Source organism: Heterodontus francisci, chromosome X, assembly GCF_036365525.1.
Source record: "Heterodontus francisci isolate sHetFra1 chromosome X, sHetFra1.hap1, whole genome shotgun sequence".
Taxonomy (NCBI): domain Eukaryota; kingdom Metazoa; phylum Chordata; class Chondrichthyes; order Heterodontiformes; family Heterodontidae; genus Heterodontus; species Heterodontus francisci.
The window spans coordinates 6085723-6099978 of NC_090421.1; the positions used below are offsets into that span (position 1 = coordinate 6085723).

General features: G+C 41.6%; 1 protein-coding gene across 1 annotated transcript in view; it reads left to right on the forward strand.

Moving 5' to 3' along the window:
- Positions 1-1173, forward strand: part of ccdc65 (coiled-coil domain containing 65) — a 41454-nt gene extending 40281 nt beyond the window's left edge. Inside the window, exons 10-11 of the transcript XR_010971260.1 lie at positions 63-128; positions 571-1173. The gene's annotated coding sequence lies outside the window, so the exon portion shown is untranslated. The remainder of the gene's footprint in view (positions 1-62; positions 129-570) is intronic.
- The last annotated feature ends 13083 nt before the right edge of the window (positions 1174-14256 follow it).

The following is a 14256-nucleotide window of genomic DNA, read 5'->3' on the forward strand; positions in this document are numbered from 1 at the left end:
ATTTGTCAGTTCCGAAGAAGGGTCACTGACCCGAAACGTTAACTCTGCTTCTCTTTCCACAGATGCTGCCAGACCTGCTGAGTGAATCCAGCATTTCTTGTTTTTGTTGCTGGAAGGTTACTTATCTGGTGAGTTACTGAGTGGAGTTTCCCAAATTGAACCTGATAAAGTTATGCTTAAAATTTCAAAAAGTAATTTCTTAAATGCACGCCCTATATATATGACTGTCACGGCTCATTATAGCCTCGAAATTACTGTAGGTCATACAAGCAGACAAATGCTTTAGATGTTCAGTTGACATTCATTAGCTATTTTAACTGAAGTCTTAGCACATTTAAAACCAACGGGTTAGTGCCTCCATTAAAATAAAAGATTGAGAAATGTTACAAAAACCTGGTAAACATTTTATTAATTCATCCATTAATATCACAGTATTTTCTAGGCTTATATATTTTAAAATTAAATCAGTTTATATTTCCCAATTGTCTTGAGAGTATGCTCTACTTGCAAGGAGTCACAGCCAGTGCATGTACATTTTTTGTCCCTCAGTAAAGTTTTTTCTCTTTTTAGGTCTCCTCTTTTGAGGCTTCTTCCAGTCATACTCTACTCTGGTCTTCGATAGAGACAAGTGTGCAAACCTTGACTGGCAATATTCTCGAGCTGGCCATTAAAAATTTGTACACAAAAGCAGTACCTTCCCTCCAACCCCAGAGTGATTCCTCTTCATGCTGTGTTTGAGGCCTAGGCTTCCTCAGGAACTTCTTGTGAAACCCAATGCAGTAAATTAAAGTTTCAGCGAGTAACAAATGGCAAGGTACTTCCACAAAGCCCATGTGAAAGGGCTAGCTAGTCACATTATTTTCTTTTAATGAAATTTAGGTTTTATTTAAAAGGAAAAAAAAAGTGTTATTTTTCCCCCCTCAGTTTTAACCTCATGTTGAAACCAGCCTTGTTACGTGTCCCAAATTAGAATTCTACCTCCAGTTTAATAAAAAAAAAGACACAAAGGAAAATTGCTGATACTGGAGGCAGTTTCTTTCCCACTCGGTATGAGGGCAGCAGTGCAAGACAGAGCAGGAGGTTTTAACATTTGCAGAGTGCAAAGCAGAAACTAATCCAGGATTAATGTCAGAGGTATAGAGAGAGGAAATGTCCCAGGAGGATTTGGGATGTTAAAAACTAATTTAAAATGGTCAAAAGAATTGGTTAAAAATTCAATTAAAATTGTACATTCTGGAAGAGGACAAACAAAAGGGTAAAAAACATTCTCCTGTCCAGACACAATTAGATACCTTGATGGGAGAGTTAATGTACCAGAAGGATGAGCTTCAATGGGCATTTCTCATCAGAGTTTTCTAATGTTCTTAATCAAATAGTTTATTTTAACTGAAAAAATAAAGTAGCATACTGTACAATTTTTATTTTAATGGGCCTGTATCCCATCTTTATTGCATACTGTTTGTCCCAGGTAAAATACATAGACAGTTTCTCTGCACTGCAGAGCCCATTGTGTATTTCTCTTGCCTTTTCCCAAACCTTTGCAACAATTAGGGTTCTTGTGAACTACAGATCAGGCAAACAGTTAATTTGCAACCTTTGAGGCAAAATAAGTGAAGTATAATTCTGAATGAGTGTAATGTGGGGGAGAGATTGGATAATCAGTGAGATATATTGATTTTCTTTCTCTGACAGTCTGCTCTCACTGGAGTTTCAAGCACCTCAATGACAACATCACAAAGCATAAATTATTACCTTTTGAAACATTAGCACTGTGCAATAGCAGAAGATGATCATACAAGCAGGAAAAGAAGTTTAGTGGAAGCTTTGTTACGGACACCAAAATATAATAATGTCAAATAACTAAAATGTTCCAGTCTCCATCTGGAATCATATCAAATTTCTCAGAATAGATCCAGCGTGTGATATCTTTTTTCAAATCACGAACGACCGTCCACATTTAATTCATCTTTCCAGCTGGCCTTGTTTTGGGAGAGTGATACAGCAAATCCCCCTCAAATCTGACAAGCCAGTAAGTGTAACTGAGTGGGATCGATCTGCACAATATTATAGTATTCAAATCATTCATTTGAGAGATTCCACTGAGGGAGGTAAATTCATGTAGAATCTTACAGCACAGAAACAGGCCATTCAGCCCAACAGATCTACGCCAGTTTATATGGTCTACATGAGCCTCCTCTCACTTCATTTCATCCCATCAACATATCTTTCTATTCCTTTCTCCCTCATGTACATATTTAGCTTCCCCTTAAATAAAATTCCCTGTATTTTTTTCAAAAGATGTTTAGTAGATCTACAAGGGCACTTGCCAGTTGACAGCACCATTAGTGTTTCAATTGGACACCAGCTAAGTGAGAGATATTGTGATGCCCATCTCCTCATCTGAGTTGGCAAATAAAATCCTGCCAGGCAATAACATGCCAACAGATGGCGACATTCCACCAGGATGGGAACACTTCTCACTCTGCCACTCTCACTGCCTGGTGATATTCACACTCAAATAAACTGGGATCGTTTACAACAAAAACAATACCAGAAAATGAATGAATCCAGTCCATCCAGTATTCTACTCTAACATCACTGTACCCCTTATGCCGATTCATTTAAAGTGGGTTTTAAATGTTAGAATTGTGAACCGTTATTCTATTACATTTGATTTGCTTCAACTGAGTTATCAGCTCCATAAATTAACCCCCCCATTCTATTCCTATTCGAAAGCCTTAGAAAAAAGCACGCATTTCATTGATTTTTTTTAATGCTCCATCTTTTCCAGAATTAGCAATAATGACTTGTTGGAAACTTGTTTATTTCCTTGTTCCTGGGAGGATCAGGATCAATATTCCTTCCAGGCTGTGCAGTCGTGCAGCAACCTGGAAGCTCCCACGCAGACAGCGTACAAGTCAGTAATATAAAAGCAAAATACTGCGGATGCTGGAAATCTGAAATAAAAACAAGAAATGCTGGAACCACTCAGCAGGCCTGGCAGCATCTGTGGAAAGAGAAGCAGAGTTAACGTTTCGGGTCAGTGACACTTCATCGGAACAAGCGTACAAGTCAGCCCCTTTAAGTTGCCACACAAAAAAAATGTAAAGGGCCCGTGCCCTTAAATGAATAGGCTGCTCACAGCAAAAAAAAAAGGGCATGTTGATCAGGACCCAGGGAACTTGGGACCATAATGCTTATCTTAGTGAATGCAGGTAGACGAATAAATTTGTTCCCATCATAAAGTTGAGTCTCGAAATCTCCAAGTCTCTTATGGGTGGGGGCGCAGGGAGCAGTGCTTTAGCCAGTCTATTTAATGGGCATTCTGTCCCATCTAGATGTGAGTGAGTGGAATGATGGTGATGAAATACAAGAATAAACCTCAAGTTTATTACAATCTTTTCAGCACTACTTAGTTAATGGTGTGTCCTTAAATAATCATGCTTAAATATAGGACTTTCATTCAGAACCCTTCTCCAAACTGCTTTCCTGGTAGTCCCAAATCATTTACAGAAAAATGGTCAGCAAAGCCCAACCCAATAATTCAAGCTCCCAAAGTACACAGGACACTGGAGCAGGCCTCTGTGAGAAAACTCTTTCTGAGATTCACAACACAGTACTGATGTGTTAGAAACCTATAAATGTTTAGCAGGAGAAAAATTCAAGATAGCAGCTCATACAAACAGAACATTTTTGGAGCAGTTGGATTTGGTTTAACATTTTTTTATTGGGAGCCATTTCTGACTGCACAATTTTGATTTGTAGGTTTAGGAACTTCATATTTGGTGGCTTTCATTCTTGTTTGCCACTTACTGGTTGGCTAACTGTTCGACTTTTTATTTGCTGCCAGCTTATGAATATGAAATCTAAGTCAACCAACTTCAATTAATTTGCATATAATGAGTGATTCCAAAGTACAACACGGAATGTGTGTTGTAGCAAATGTGATGAAAACACACATTAGACATACCAGCAGATCTCCCTACCACTGCTCACAAAGTCGGATGATATACTGTTTTTTTTTAAATACAGGAGTGTTGCACACAGAACTTAAAGCACAGAAACAGGCCACTTAGCCACTTGGTCTGCTGGTGTTTGTGCCACATGAGCCTCTTCCTACCCTATCAGATCTTTCTATTCCTTTCTCCCTCATGTGTTTATCCAGCTTCCCCTGAAATGAATCTATACTATTCACCTCAACCACTCCCTGTGGTAGTGAGTCCCACATTCTCACCACACTCTGGGTAAAGAAGTTCCTCCTGAATTCACCTATTGGATTTAGTAGAGAGCATCATATTTACTTACGGCCTCTAGTTCTGCTGTCCCCTATAAGTGGAAACATCTTCTCTCCGTCTACCCTATCAAACCCTTCCATAATCTTAAAGACCTCTATCAGTTCATCTTTTATTTTTAAAAAAGAAAAAGAGCCAGTCTATTCAATCTTTCCTGATGGGCATAATCCCCCCAGTTCTGGTATAATTCCAGTCAATCTTTTTTGCACCTTCTCCACTGTCCCTATATTTTTCCCATAATATGGAGATCAGAACTGTGCGCAGTGCTCGAAGTGTCGTCTAACCAAGGTTCTATACAAGTTTAATGTAACCTCTCTGCTTTTCAATTCTGTTCCTCTAGAAATTAACGCCAGTGCTTGGTTTGCATTTTTTTTAAAATAAAGGGCCTACTTTTAATGATTTGTGAATCAGGACCCAGCGATCCCCTTTGTTCCTCTTCTCCATTTAAACTTTTCTTTTCCAATTGTGGCCTCCTTAGTCCTCCTAACCAGATGCACCACCTCACACCTATATTGAAATTTGTTTGCCATTTACACACCCATTCCGCAAGTTTATTGATGTCTTTTTTTTTATTTTGTTGCAGTTTTTTCAGTAATATCTACACCAGCTCCAACAACTTGTGTTTCTATTGCATCTCCAACATAGTAAAACATCCCAATGCCCCCCAATTTGGGGTCATCCGCAAATTTTGGAAATTATACTTCTGATGCCCGAGTCCAAATCTTTCAAGCAAATACTGAACAATAATTGTCCCAGCACCTACCCATGTGGTATATTAAAATCTGATGGCATGATTCAAAGAGCAGTTAGGAAGCCGTCTCTTAGCTAACATTCCTCCCTCAACCACAAGTGATTCACCTCAGTGATGTTTGAGATCTTGCTGCTCTGCTTGCTTACACAATAGCGACTGCACTCCACCTTACCTCACTGTGTACAGAGGGCTTGGAGATATTGGGAGGGGTGAGAAGGTGTTAGAGGAGGAAGAAAAGAGAAGCATTTATATAAATAATACCACGGTAGTTACTTTACAAAACAGATTTTAAGCATCCTACCCCACCCGAAAAACCATTTTTTTTAGATTAGAGATACAGCACTGAAACAGGCCCTTCGGCCCACCGAGTCTGTGCCGAACATCAACCACCCATTTATACTAATCCTACACTAATCCCATATTCCTACCAAACATCCCCACCTGTCTCTATATTTCCCTACCACCTACCTATACTAGTGACAATTTATAATGGCCAATTTACCTATCAACCTGCAAGTCTTTTGGCTTGTGGGAGGAAACCGGAGCACCCGGAGAAAACCCACGCAGACACAGGGAGAACTTGCAAACTCCACACAGGCAGTACCCGGAATCGAACCCGGGTCCCTGGAGCTGTGAGGCTGCGGTGCTAACCACTGCGCCACTGTGCCGCCCTTAGAGATGATTCTAAACAAACATGTGGGAATGTGACCCTCCACTATTGGAGTGACAATTATATAAATAAATGAGTTGAAGTACTTTTGGAGCACCCTGGGGCTCAATGTTTCATTTGTGGTAAATCAAAATCATTTCTACAGCATGAGAAGTGAGCTGCATTTTAATCAAGACACATTTCAGCAACATCTGCATCTTACTGGAAATGACTCAGGAAAGTCAGAGGGGTGTTGGCGAGCCCTGCTTCTATAGCAACAAGAGGAATCTGAACAATTCTTCACAGGGACTGCTGCTGTCTATTATGCCAGTCTTCAGTCTTTTGTGCACTTCTTCATCAATTTAAAAAAATGCAGCATTTCCCCACTCACATACCACTGTCAGTTGCTGTGCATTTGAAAAGACAGAATGGCTGAAACCTCTTGTGATTTAATGTGATTACTGCCTGGGTCAACACCGTTGTGACATGTGATGTGGGGAGGTTGTGGAGAGGGAACAATGTGAGAAAAGTGGGTGATCTGCAGGGGCAGCAGTGGGAGACAGGAATCGGAGGAATCACAACTGCAATAAATGTCCACTTGATACAGAGTGCTAGACAACTGTGAAGTGGGCAGTGACAGTAACTGAATGGAGGATGGTCCTGAACAATACTGGTACTATAAGATGGCACCCACTTGCCTTCCACCCTCAGGTACAAGACGAGGAGAATGGTAGGCGTGGGAAACTCTAAGCAGAGGAATAAAGAGTCTTAATTCGCAAAGGTGACTGGGAGTCCCAAATGATACACTGCATCCCTGATGCCAGGGTAACAGATGTCATAGGCGGAAAGGAGACGATAAATACAGCCAGCGGATTGAGGCCCAGTCACTTACCTTCCAGGCGCCGGAGTTTGAAAAAAAAAAGTCAACAGTAACATCACAGGAAAGCTGCAAGGTGATTGGTTGGTGAGTAGTGTTTGTGTCTGCAAATAGCTTTAAAAAAAAAATCAGGGGAAAGTTTTCAAACCTGCCTTATAAATGATAAGGTGAGTACTACTAAAGTGTGTTTTTTTTTTAAATTAGTGTAATTTATTAAGGACTTTAGATTGTAGTGGTTAATGTTTGGAGTACAACAAGGCCCCTACTGTAATTAGTATTTTTATAGAGAGTAACTAATTAATCTAAAGGTAAGTCATGGCAGGAGAGCTCGCACCCATGATCTGCTCCTCCTGCGCTATGTGGGAAATCAGGGATGCTTCCAGTGTTCCTGACGACCATGTGTGCAGGAAGTGTATTCATCTGCAGCTACTGGCTACCCACATTACGGAACTGGAGCTGCGGGTGGATTCACTGTGGAGCATCTGCGATGCTGAGGACGTCGTGGATAGCACGTTTAGTGAGGTGGTCACACTGCAGGTAATGGCTGCACAGGCAGAAAAGGTGGAGTAGTAAACGCAGGCAGGTAGTGCAGGAGTCCCCTGTGGCCATCCCCCTCTCAGACAGATATATCACTTTGAATACTGTTGGGGGGGGATGGCCTCCCAGGGGAAAGCAGCAACAGTCATGGTTCATGGCACCACGCAGGACTCTGCTGCACAGGAGGGGGGCAGGGGAGGGGGAGAGAGAGAAAAGACTGGGAGAGCCATAGTGTAAGGGGAACAGACAGGCGTTTCTGTGGCCGCAAACGAGACTCCAGGATGGTATGTTGCCTCCCTGGTGCTAGGGTCAAGGCTGTCTCGGAGCGGCAGCAGGACATTCTAAAGGGGGAGGGTGAACAGCCAGTGGTCGTGGTACATGTCGGTACCAACGACATAGGTAAAAAAAGGGATGAGGTCCTGCAAGATGAATTTAAGGAGTTAGGAGCTAAATTAAAAAGCAGGACCTCAAAGGTACTAATCTCAGGATTACTTACTGTGCCACGTGTTAGTGAGTATAGGAACAGGAGAATAGACCAGATGAATGGGTGGCTGGAGAAATGGTGCAAAGAGGGAGGGATTTAGATTCCTGGGACATTGGGACCTGTACAAGCGGGACGGGTTACACCCAGGCAGCACTAGAACCGATGTCCTTGCAGGGGCGTTTGCTAGTGCTGTGAGGAGGATTTAAACTAGAATAGCAGGGGGATGGGAATCTGAGTGGGGAGACTGAGGAGGAGGAAACAAGGATAGAAACAAAAGACAGGAAACAAAAAGACAAAAAAGTGGAAGGCATAGAAATCAAGGGCAAGAAACAAATAGGGTCATATTGTGAAATAATGCTAAGATGACTAAGGATGTTAAAAAGACAAGCCTAAAGGCATTGTGTCTCAATGTGCAGAGTATTCGCAATAAGGGAGGTGAATTAACCACATAAATAAATGTAAATGGATACGATATAGTTGCGATTATGGAGACACGGCTGCAGGGTGACGAAGGATAGGAACTGAACATCCAGGGGTATTCAATATTTAGGAAGGACAGGCAAAAAGGGAAAGGAGTTGGAATAGCGTTGTTAGTAAAAGAGGAAATCAATACAATAGTGAGGAAGGATATTAGCTCAGAGAATCCTGATGTGGAATCTGTATGGGTAGAGCTAAGAAAAACCAAGGGGCAGGAAAGGTTGGTGGGGGTTGTATATAGACCCCCAAACAGCAGTGGTGATGTAGAGGATGGCATTAAACAGGAAATTAGAGACAGATGCAATAAGGGTGCAACTGTAATTATGAGTGACTTTAAGCTACATATAGATTGGGCAAACCAAATTAGCAGTAATACTGCAGAGGAGGAATTGCTGGAATGCAAACGTGATGGTTTTTTTTGGACCAATGTGTTGAGGAACCAACTAGAGAACAGGCCATCCTAGACTGGGTATTGTGTAATGAGAAAGGATTAGTTAACAATCTTGTTGTGTCAGTTCCCTTGAGGGAACAGCGACCATAACATGATCGAATTCTTCAGTAAGATGGAGAGTGAGAGAGTTGATTCTGAGACTAGGGTTCTGAATCTAAATAAAGGGAACTATGAAGGTATGAGGCGCGAGTTGGCTATGATAGATTGGGGAACGTTACTTAAAGGGTTGACAGTGGATAGGCAATGGCTAGCATTTAAAGAGCGCATGGATGAATTACAACAATTGTTCATTCCTGTCTGGCACAAAAATAAAACAGGAAGGGTGGCTCAACCATGGCTTACAAAAGAAATTAGGGATAGTATTAGATCCAAGCAGGAGAAATATAAAATGGCCAGAACAAGCAGCAAACCTGAGGATTGGGAGCAGTTCATAATTCAGCAAAGGAGGACAAAGGGATTGATTAAGAAGGGGAAAATAGAGTATGAGAGTAAGCTTGCAGAGAACATAAAAACTGACTGTAAAAGCTTCCATAGATATGTGAAGAGAAAAAGTTAGTGAAGACAAATGTGGGTCCCTTACAGTCAGAAACGGGGGAATTTATAATGGGGAACAAAGAAATGGCAGACCAATGAAATACATACTTTGGTTCTGCCTTCACAAAGGAGGACACAAATTACCTCCCAGAAATGTTGGAGAACATAAGGTCTAGTGAGAAGGAGGAACTGTATGAAATCAGTATAAGTAGGGAAATGGCGTTTGGGAAATTGATGGGATTGAAGGCCAGTAAATCCCCAGATCCTGATAATCTACATCCCAGAGTACTTAAGGAAGTGGCCCTAGAAATAGTCGATGCATTGCTGGTCATTTTTCAAAATGCTACAGACTCTGGAACAGTTCCAACGGATTGGAGGATAACTAACGTAACCCTACTTTTTAAAAAAGGAAGTAGAGAGAAAACAAGGAATTATAGACCAGGTGAGCCTGACATCGGTAGTGGAGAAAATGCTCGAGTCCATTATAAAAGATGTAATAGCAGAGCACTTGGAAAACAATGACAGGATCGGACAAAGTCAACATGGATTTACGAAAGGGTGCTCGACAAATCGACTGGAATTTTTTGAGGATGTAACTAGTAGAATAGATAAAGGGAGAACCAGTGGATGTGGTGTATTAGGACTTTCAGAAGGCTTTTGATAAGGTCCCAAATAAGAAATTAGCGTGCAAAATTAAAGCACATGGGATTGGGGGTAAGGTACTGACATGGATAGAGAACTGGTTGGCAGACAGGAAACAAAGAGTAGGAATAAACGGGTCTTTTTCCGAGTGGCAGGCAGTGACAAGTAGGGTACCGCAGGGATCAGTGCTAGGACCCCAGCTATTCACAACATATATCAATGATATACATGAGGGAATTAAATGTAATATATCCAAGTTTGCAGACGACACAAAGCTGGGTGGGTGTGTGAGCTGTGAGGAGGATGCAGAGAAGCTCCAGTGTGATTTGGACAGGTTGAGTGAGTGGGCAAATACATGGCAGATGCAGTATAATGTGGATAAACGTGAGGTTATCCACTTTGGTGTCAAAAACAGAAAGGCAGATTATCTGAACGGCGATAGATTGGGAAAGGAGAGATGCAGCGAGACCTGGGTGTTTTTGTGCACCAGTCGCTGAAAGTAAGCATGCAGGTGCAGCAGGCAGTTAAGAAGGCAAATGGCCTTCATAGCGAGAGGATTTGAATACAGGAGCAAGGATGACCTGATGCAATTATACAGGGCCTTGGTGAGACCACATCTGGAGTATTGTGCGCAGTTTTGGTCTCCTTATTTGAGGAAGGATGTTCTTGCTATGGAGGGAGTGCAGCAAAGGATCACCAGACTGATTCCTGGCATGGCAGGACTGACGTATGAAGAGAGATTGGGTTAATTAGGCTTGTATTTGCTAGAGTTTAGAAGAATGAGAGGGGATCTCATAGAAACCTACAAAATTCTAACAGGACTGGACAGACTAGATGCAGGAAGGATGTTCCCAATGGTGGGGGAGTCCAGGACGAGGGGGTCACAATCTAAAGATTGGGGTAAGCCATTTAGGACTGAGATGAGGAGAGATTTCTTCACCCAGAGAGTGGCGAACCTGTGGAATTCTCTACCATGGAAAATATTCAAGAAAGAGTTAGATATAGTTCTTAGGGCTGAAGGAATCAAGGGATACGGGGAGAAAGTGGGAACAGGGTACTGAGTTTGGATGATCAGCCATGATCGTATTGAATGGCGGAGTAGGCTCGAAGGGCCAAATGGCCTAGTCCTATTTTTCTATGTTTCTATGAAATATTTCTGGGAAGGCAGGGAGAGCAGCTAAAAGTTGTGCTCCATGTTAGAACCAATGACAGACAGAAGTACCTTTGAGTCTTTGCAGAGGAAATTAGGCACCAGATTGCAAAACAAGGCCTCAAGGGCAGAAATCTCCAGTTTGCTTCCCATGGTATGGGTTTAGGAGCGGAGAAAGGTCAGTAGCTCAGCGGTTCAAGAGGCTAGGGTTCACATTTCTGGTGCATTGGAGAAAGTTCTGCAACGTGAAAAGGCTACACCAAAGGGGCAGACTTCATCTGAACCAAAACTGCACTAATGGCCTTGCGGAGAAGATAAAAAGGCAGTGGCGGAGGATTCAAACTAACTGGCAGAGAGGTTGGAAAAGACGAGGCTTGAGACTAGAGGGGAAGAGGAAGATTAATAAATCTGTTGGAATAGAGACAGAAAGCATATGAGATACACAATAGAAGAGGAAGAGGCTTTGAGGTGGTGTTGTAGAAAGCTTAAAGATATATAATGCGACCTGTGGAGCAACAGGACTGAACTGACTGCGGTGAGAGCAATGCACTATCAGAAATTTTGATTGGGGCCTTTGTCCTGAGCGTTCTTGGGATGTTTTACTATGTTAAAGCCAGAATATAAATATAATAAGTATATAAATGCAAACTGTCATTGAGTGGACATAGCATTCAAAACAAAATTGGACAGGTCTAAGCATCAATAACGATGGAGGAGAATAATATAGTGGTACTAGTGGAGATGTGGACTAGGAACCTAACATTCCTAATTACAATATTTTCAGGAGAATGAAGGAAATGGGATGGGGTAGCAGCAGTAATAAAAACGTCTATTACAGCATTATAAAAGTTAAGGATGTTCGAGGGGAGCTGCATTAATACAGAATCCATATAGATGGAATTAAGGAATAGGGCGGGAAATAGTACAATTCTGTGGGCATTAGAGATGAGAGAGAGAGAGAGAGAGACGTCTGCAGACAGTTCCAATATATTTAACACAGGGGCGATTTTAACTTTCCCAAGTTGGACTGGGATAAAGATGACACTTTTGGTCAAAATAGCGAATATTTTTTGGAATGCATCCAAGACTGCCTTCTAGATCAATCTGTTTCTATCAGAAATGGAAAGGAACACTATTTGATTTCATTCTGAGGAATAAAGCATTGAAAGTAGGTGAATTGGGAAATAGTGATCACAACATAATTAGGTTCGATGTAAAAATAGAAAATGATCATTATGAACCAAATTAAAGGGTGCTGCACTGGGGAGGGGGTAGGGTGGGAAAAAAATCAGCAAAGTAAGAAAGGATCCAGCAAAAATGAACTCGGCAGAAAAGTTCGGATAATAGATCAACAGTGTGAAATTTTCAAAAACGCCATGGACTGAATATAAAATAGACATAATTCCTATGAGGTGAATCAAAGAATAAAGACTGAAAGGAAACTACCTAAAAAAGGTATGATATAAGATGATAACAATACTGAAGAAAATCATGAAGATAAAAAGGGTTGCAGGGATCTGAAAAGGGAGATCAGAATATAAAGGGAAATAATTGTGGGATTTTGAAAGCATATAAAAAGTTTTTTTAAAAGAATGATCACTCAATTATGAAGGGGGGAATCCAGCAGTGGAGGATGAGCTATTAAATAAATATTTTGCATCAGTTTACAAATGATGGTGAAAATGAGAATATTTCTGCAGAGAAGGAATTGGTTCTGTAAATATTAGCAGAACTCCAGGTGGATGTGTCATGTATCATGATGGTTGCACCCCAGGCTGTTGCAGGCTGGCAGAGAGGAGACAGCAAAGACTCAAACCACAACGTTTCAACCTCTTAGATCTGCAAACTATGCCAAGTTAATGTCAGTATTATGGGAAAGGACCACAAAGTTCAATTTAAAAACACATAGAAAGAACGTGCATTTATATAACACCTTTCACATCTTTAGGATGTCCAAAAGCACTTTACAGCCAATGAAGTACTCTTGAAGTGTAGTCACCGTTGCATTGTAGGAAATGCTGCAGCCAACTTGTGCACAGAAAGCTCCTACATGCAGCAATGAGGAAAAACAACTCATTGTATTCCCGGCTCAATAGGGAAAGTTTGGCTCATCGACTTTCACGAGTAGTTACTGCGCCTGGAATGAAACATCAGGTGAGGATGGAAAATTCACGTGTTCATTCGCTCCATGAAAGCTCAGGGCTTATTTCACCCTCGTGAGATACACAAAGTTTGTGGCAGTCCAGGCACTATCAGAGAGAAACCACCACGCAAAACATAAGTTCTACATTGGACAGTGGCTGTAAAATAGTCCCAGTGAGACAGCTGAACTACTTCCCGCTCTCAATGTCTCATTTACCTATTTGTTGGCAAGTAAGAGTAGAACAGCATCTCTCCATTTATCCTCTGTAAGCATTCGCATCAGCTCCTCGCGTGCCTCAGTCACACGCTCTCTATCATTACTGTCAACGACAAATATCAACCCTAGACAAATAAAGGAAGTGAGCTGAACATCTCAAACTGCAGAGTTAATATTTCTACCATGCTCATCATCCTCTCCTTCCCACCAATTCCCTGGCTAAGGGCAGGCAGTAACCTTGCACCCAAGCCTCTCCATTGTACACTATAAATCAGCTACTGGCAGGCCATTATTAAGACACAGATTTTTCCGACTCAAGCCCAAAAATTAAAAAAGGATGAGGAAACTACCATGTAGGGATCTACTGTCCCAACCCATCAATTACCATGCCAAAAAGTGACATTAGTACCAATGCACTCTGCCACCAACACTTTATTTAGTGCGTGTAGGAGCATCAGTAAGCAGCTTTAGACACCTTTCCATTGAGATGGAATCACTTCCATACCAACAGTTCAACATTACAAAAATAGCACATTATGCATGGTAGTGGTACTTCATTGGCTGTAAAGCATTCTGGGATGTCCTAAAGTCACTATATAAATGCAAGCCTCTTTCTTTAAATGCTTCCCCCCTGCCCAAAAAAAACCAAACACAATATTCCATTCCTCTTACTCTCGCCCACTGTGGCAGAACCTTCAGCCACCTTGGACCCTATTCTCTGGAATTCTCTCTCCAAATCTCTCCACAACTTGCTCTTTGCCTTCCAAAAAGGTATTGAAACCCATGTCTTTGACCAGGCTTTCAGTTAGTTCCTCTAACCTCCCCTGTACCAGCTGGCCACTTGCTTTCCTTATGTGTATCTTTGAAATGCCATGGGATTTTCTTAACGTTAAAGTTGCTGATATTCTGCGTTCTCTTCAGCTGCAGCACCTGACTTGCCTTTCAAGCAACACTGACCTGCAACACACTGCAAACTACAAGCGTCTCGCCCAACAGCAAAGAACACAAACATGTTAACATTTCGAAAATACAAGCTACAGAAAATAAATCAGG